This window comes from Mauremys mutica, chromosome 16 (genome assembly GCF_020497125.1).
Source record: "Mauremys mutica isolate MM-2020 ecotype Southern chromosome 16, ASM2049712v1, whole genome shotgun sequence".
NCBI classification, from domain to species: Eukaryota; Metazoa; Chordata; order Testudines; family Geoemydidae; genus Mauremys; species Mauremys mutica.
In genome coordinates, this window is record NC_059087.1 from 32,525,283 (window position 1) to 32,531,282 (window position 6,000).

Sequence of the window (6,000 nt, forward strand, 5' to 3'; positions counted from 1 at the left end):
AAATTTTATACTTGATAGGTTTTTAAAAAAACTTTCGATATACATTTTAAAAACCCAGTTTAAATAAAAAAAAATCTCTTTGCAGGGGGGTTTGGGTTGTGAAAAAGCCATTGATTGGTCCTGCCCTTGATTTTAGAAGAACTACTTCATCTGAGAGAATCAGAAACTGCTTGTATTCTAGTCAAGGAGAGGAGGCAGCAAAATTCATCCTAGCAGTAATTTGTTGGGCCTTATTTGCTCAGTCTTAAACAAACAAGTGTGCAAAACTCTAGCTTGTCTCTTTTATGGAGGCCCAGCTAAGAGGTGGTAGGAGGGGCAGGAATGCTGTCTCCGTCCCGGATCCAGTAGCAATTGCACAGGATATTGCCACAAAACCTACATTTTACTGCCAAACTCTCTAAGCCATTCCTCTCCTGCGCTTCCTGTTTTCTAAGTTTCAAATCCACAAAACCTTCCCCTTGACAGTCACTGCCCAGGTGGTGCAGCAGGCAGAGGAACCTGAGCAGTAACATTGTGACACCAGAGGTAACTCAGCCACCTGTCGCTCCCTGACTCCACTAACCCTGAGCATAAACCTGAAGCCTGAGCCCTGCCTTGGGCATCGCTCCCACGGAAACCTGCAGGCTCATTTACTGACTTATGCAAATCACCTGTGGAGAGTTAGCACTGACTGGCTGAATTCACTCTCAAGTCACAATGCCCTTCAGCTTACAGCACGAATGGAAGGGGCACAGGGTGGAAATCAGGCTTCTCTGGTGGCCCGTTTTCCAATGGAGAAGAAGGGACAAGAGGGAAGGAGGAAGAGGGAAGCAAAATGGTCACATTCCAAACGCCCCCAGCGAGTCACAGGTTAATTCCAAGCCCAGAGGAAACCACTGTCGTCTGACTTTCTGTTTCATTTTGGCCATAGAATGTGCCTCAAAATAATTCCCATAGGAATTAGAGCAGGTTTTTTAGTAAAAGCAACAAAGAATCCTGTGGCACCTTATAGACTAACAGACGTTTTGCAGCATGAGCTTTCGTGGGTGAATACCCACTTCTTCAGATGCATCTTCCTTGCATCTGAAGAAGTGGGTATTCACCCACGAAAGCTCATGCTGCAAAACGTCTGTTAGTCTATAAGGTGCCACAGGATTCTTTGTTGCTTTTACAGATCCAGACTAACACGGCTACCCCTCTGATACTTTTTTAGTAAAACACCCAAGTTTGATTTTAAAAGAGGCCAGTTATGGAAAATCCAGCACAACCCTCAGTCAATTGCTCCAAACTCTGAGGTTAAAAATGCTCCTCGCCTTCTTTCCAGTGTGTATTGGTCTAGCTTCAACTTCCAGCCATTGTCTGCTCATAACCTTTCTCTGGTAAAGCGAAGATGGAGGCTTGCTGCAGCAAGGCTCCAGGGCTCTGCGAGGTTCCCCCTGCCCTGCATCCCTGTCCTGCCTGGCTGTTGGCAAGGGAGCTCTGTGAGGTCACAGACGCCTCATTCATAGAATCACAGACTATCAGGGTTGGAAGGGACCTCAGGAGGTATCTAGTCCAACCCCCTGCTCAAAGCAGGACCAATTCCCAACTAATTGTCTTTGCTCAATGGGCTGAGTTCCTGCCAAAGGCCTTTGTGAAGTCACTGCCGCACCCACCTTTCCCTGGCAGGCCTGATGTCTGCCCCTGGCCAGCCCAGCTGGATGTTTGAGCTGCACCCCGGATCACCCCACTTGCTCATTATTGATTCTGGGGAGCAAGCAGTCTACCCAGTAAAACAGCAGAGTCTGTTCCACACCCCACACTGAGTTTTTCATAGAGGCATCGGTTGTGAAACAATTCAGTCTCCTAATGTGGCCTCTATTTCACGGGCTATGAAATTTCACACTCTTAGCACCCTATTAAGCCCAATTGCTTGTAATTCACTAAAAGGCACCTTCCCAACCAGTTATGATGGTAGGACACCAGGAAACAGAGACTCCACCTCTCCCCTGGGTAATTTGTTCCAGTGGCTAGTCTCCCTCACTGTCATAATAACATTGGAAATTGACAATCTCTGATAAGGGCCCAATTTATGACAATATTTTAAATAATTTAAATAGAAGAGAAAAAATAACATTCAGTAGAACATGTTCACTGCCAAGCTCTTCAGACAGTCGCACCACTGATGTGATAGCTAAGGCCCTGGAAGCAAAGTTAACTGAAATGCTAACCCAGCTTTGGGCAGCAGTAGCTTCCTTGAAAGGTGCAGAAAATATTGTCTTCCTTTCAGTTTATTCAAATCGTTCAGTTCAATCGACTAGTTTGTTGAAATTCAAGAAAGCCATTGGGAATTCACAAAACAGGCAAACTTGTTTTCCTCCCTCAATCTATGGATAAAAACTAGGGGATAGATCTACTGGTTCATCAATCTAGAAACACGTGGAGACAAGAACGTATCATTTCACTTCACTAACCACACATCAAATTGCCTTTGTTTAAGAAATCTGTTAGTTTGAAATGCAAAACATTGTGATACAACTTCTTTCTTATGCTTCTCTTTCTCTTTCTCTGACATGACCTTGCTGTGTGACCAAAGAGAGGTCACTTCTTTTCTCTTTCCCTCGGTATCATGGGGGATGGAGAAAATTCTCTCAGTCCTAGCAGGGGAGAGATTGAGCAAGTCAGGCGTGTTAGGGACCTCGTGCTCTAAAGGACAATGGGCGATTGTTGTTTGGGGCAAGAATCCCGACGGATTTGTTACTTGTCCCCCAACCAAAGCCAATAACACCTCTCTGTATTTTCAGTCATGAGTTAGACAGTCTCAGCCCCCCTCTGTCTCCCGCAGCCCTCAGGTGTTCCTTGGATTAGGGAGGCCTGGATGCTAAGAGAAATGGAATTATTTTACTGGCTTCCTGGGTGTTACTAGCCCATGAGGGTCTCAGTCTGGTCCCCGAGGCCCACACTCCCAGACACTAAAGATCAGGATGGGTTGATTTCACTCAAAGTTTTTTGTATTTGCATTTTTGAATTATTTTCCTAATGAAAGATTGATTCTCATGAAATCTTAGAGCTGGTAGATGACAGAACAAGGAGCAATGATCTCAAGTTGCAGTGTGGAAGGCTTTGATATTAGCAAAAACTTTTTCACTAGGAGGGTGGTGATGCCTTTGAATCTGCTAGGATAGAGTCCCCTATCTTGTACTTAGAGCCTATATTTTTTCTTACCTTCTACACAGATGACAACGTCTTTGAAACAAATCCACACGGGAATGAAAAACACACGCACAGAATCTCCTGCACACCAATGTCTCTTGGTCCTCAGGGAGAGACCACGAGCTGGAGGCTTGCTGCAGCAAGGCTACAGGGCTCTCCGAGGTTCCCCCTGCCCCGCATCCCTGTCCTGCCCGGCTGTTGGCAAGGGAGCTCTGTGAGGTCACAGACGCCTCATCATCCTTGCCCAATAGGCTGAGTTCCTGCCAAAGGCCTTTTGTGAAGTCACTGCCACACCCACCTTTCCCTGGCAGGCCTGATGTCTGCCCCTGGCCAGCCCAGCTGGATGTTTGAGCTGCACCCCAGATCACCCCACTTGCTCAATATTGATTCTGGGGAGCAAGCAGGCCACCCAGTAAAACAGCAGAGTCTGTTCCGCATCCCACACTGAGCTTTTCATAGAGGTTATGAAACAATTCCATCTCCTAATCTGGCCTCTATTTCACAGGCTATGAAATTTCACACACTTTGCACCATATGAAGCCCAATTGCTTGTAAGTCACTAAAAGGCACTTTCCAGAATGACAGGCAGTTGTGACGTGAGGACACCAGGAAACAGAGACTCCACCTCTCCCCTGGGTAATTTGTTCCAGTGGCTAGTTTCCCTCACTGTCAAAAATGTGTGCCTACGTCTCATTTGAATTTCTCTGGCTTCAGCTGGCAGCTGTTGGTTCTTGTTGTCCCTTTTTTGGCTAGATCGAATTAGCCCTGCCCCATGAAATGCAATCTTCCCGTCCTGCTGGACCCCCCAGCCAGGAGAACCCAGTAGGGGCCTCCTAGCTGTTTCTCTGCCCGGCTGGGGACAGGACTTCCTCTCCGTGGGGATATCAGACGCACCTGCAGAGGCAATGCACTAGTGAGTGTGCTGCATCAGCTCGGTGTTTGGGCTCAGGGCTTTGGCCTTGGCAGCTTCTGCTCCAGTCATGTCTCTGGGTGCCCAGACTCAGAGCTTCTGGCCCCCTGTGGCTGCAGCCAGTGCTGGGGCACTGGGCTCAGGACTTTCATGCCCCTCCCAACTCCTGCCGGCGCTCTGGGTGCCTGGGCTCGGGGCTTCTGCCAGGCCTCTGCAGTGAGAGCTCGGGGCTTTCCTTGCAGTTCCTTCTGGGGCTCAAGGGTCCACTTCTCTGGGTGCCCCGAAAATGGTAGGAGCCGAGGTGCTCCCAACAGCAGGGCCCCACCTGCACATCTGGGAACCTCCTCTAGCTTCAGAAATGTTGCTGGCTGCTGCCCTTGGAGCCCAGGTCTGAAGGCAGCACACAAGTGAGGGTGACAATGCTGTGACCCCCTCACAACAACCTCTGAACTCCCCCATTCTCCCAGGTTGGTCGGGACCCCCATGGTTACAATACCAGGTGGAAACATCTGAAATGGTGATGTTGGTCAATTTCAAGGTGAGAGGGTTTGTAAATTAGTCAAAGTGAGCCCTGAATTTGGTAGGGACCTGGCTATTATGGAGGCCCGAGCAGGTTTGCACTCCCAGTTCTCCTGAAAGACCATGGAGAATTCCTGCTGCCTGAGAAACTTCCCAGAACAAGCTACCAGGACTGGGGGGAAACGAAGGAAACCAACCAAAGCCTGAGCTAGGACGGAGAGCATTGATCCAAGCCATGTTTGAACCCCTCCACCCCGACCTGCCTGCCTGCGGTGAAACGGACAGAGGGGCACTGATTTCTAGTTTTGAACTTGATAAAGACCGTGGGCTTCAGCACAAGCCCTACAGCCCATACTCTGAACTCTTGGATAAACAGCAAAGCTGGCTTTTCCCAAACCTTTCCCCCCAGTGCTCTGCATCCACCTGGGATTGTGCCCAGCAGAGGCTGGTGGAGGGGAGGGGAAGAGAGAGGAGGCCACGAAAATGTTGTGGCGTCTGCACTACCCCCCAGACACACACACACACAGCAATGCAGGGCATAATATCCAGGACAGTAAATTATTTGGCCATAACCTACAAAATCCGCAGTGTTGAAAGGACAATTTCTCTAGAAAACAATGGGAGGGAGGGGTTAGAGAGTTGCAGTAACCACCTGGACTTCCGGTCTCTGGCCAGGCACATCCCCCTCTCCAGAGTTTTCACTGCTGTCATCTCCAAACTGGTCCTCCTGATCTAATGTGAGGTCACATCCTGGCATTTAGGGACATTGGCAGGATCTTCCCTGTTCCCAGCTGCAGCATCACCCTCGTTATCCTGCCTGATAAGGATCCCGCCAGGGCTCAGCTAAATGGCATGTGGCATGACAGGCTCTTTGCTGAGGGCCCTTGACAGCACCCAATCGAGATCTGAATCGGACAGGCACCTGCAGGTGCATTTCCTGACTTTTTACTGGACTCCTGGACCCTCTCATGCTTCTGCTGCAAATGTTCCTTCTCGCTCAGCGCTGAGCAGCAGAATGCTCCTTGCCCTTTGGCTGTGCGACATCCAGACATCTAGTCCTGCTGCTCTGAAAGAAACTGTCTTCACAGCCCTAATCCCAGGGCTGCCCGGGGGGGGGGCAAGTGGGGCAATTTGCCCTGAGCCCTGGGCTCCGCAGGGGCCCCCAAGAGAACAGCTGAGGCTCCTGCCTCTGCCCCTCTCCTGGAGCCTTAGTGCATCAAGTGGCGTCCTCAGACAGCGCCGCAGCATGGCCCCAGCGGGGCCCCTGAGCCCCGCCCCCTCAGAGCCGCGTGGTGAGGGGGCGGGGCTTGGAGCTCCAGGCTGAGCTCAGCTCCCTCCGCTCGGCGGGGAGCTCCCAGCCCCGCCCCCTCCCCACACGGCTCTGAGCGGGGCGGAGCTTG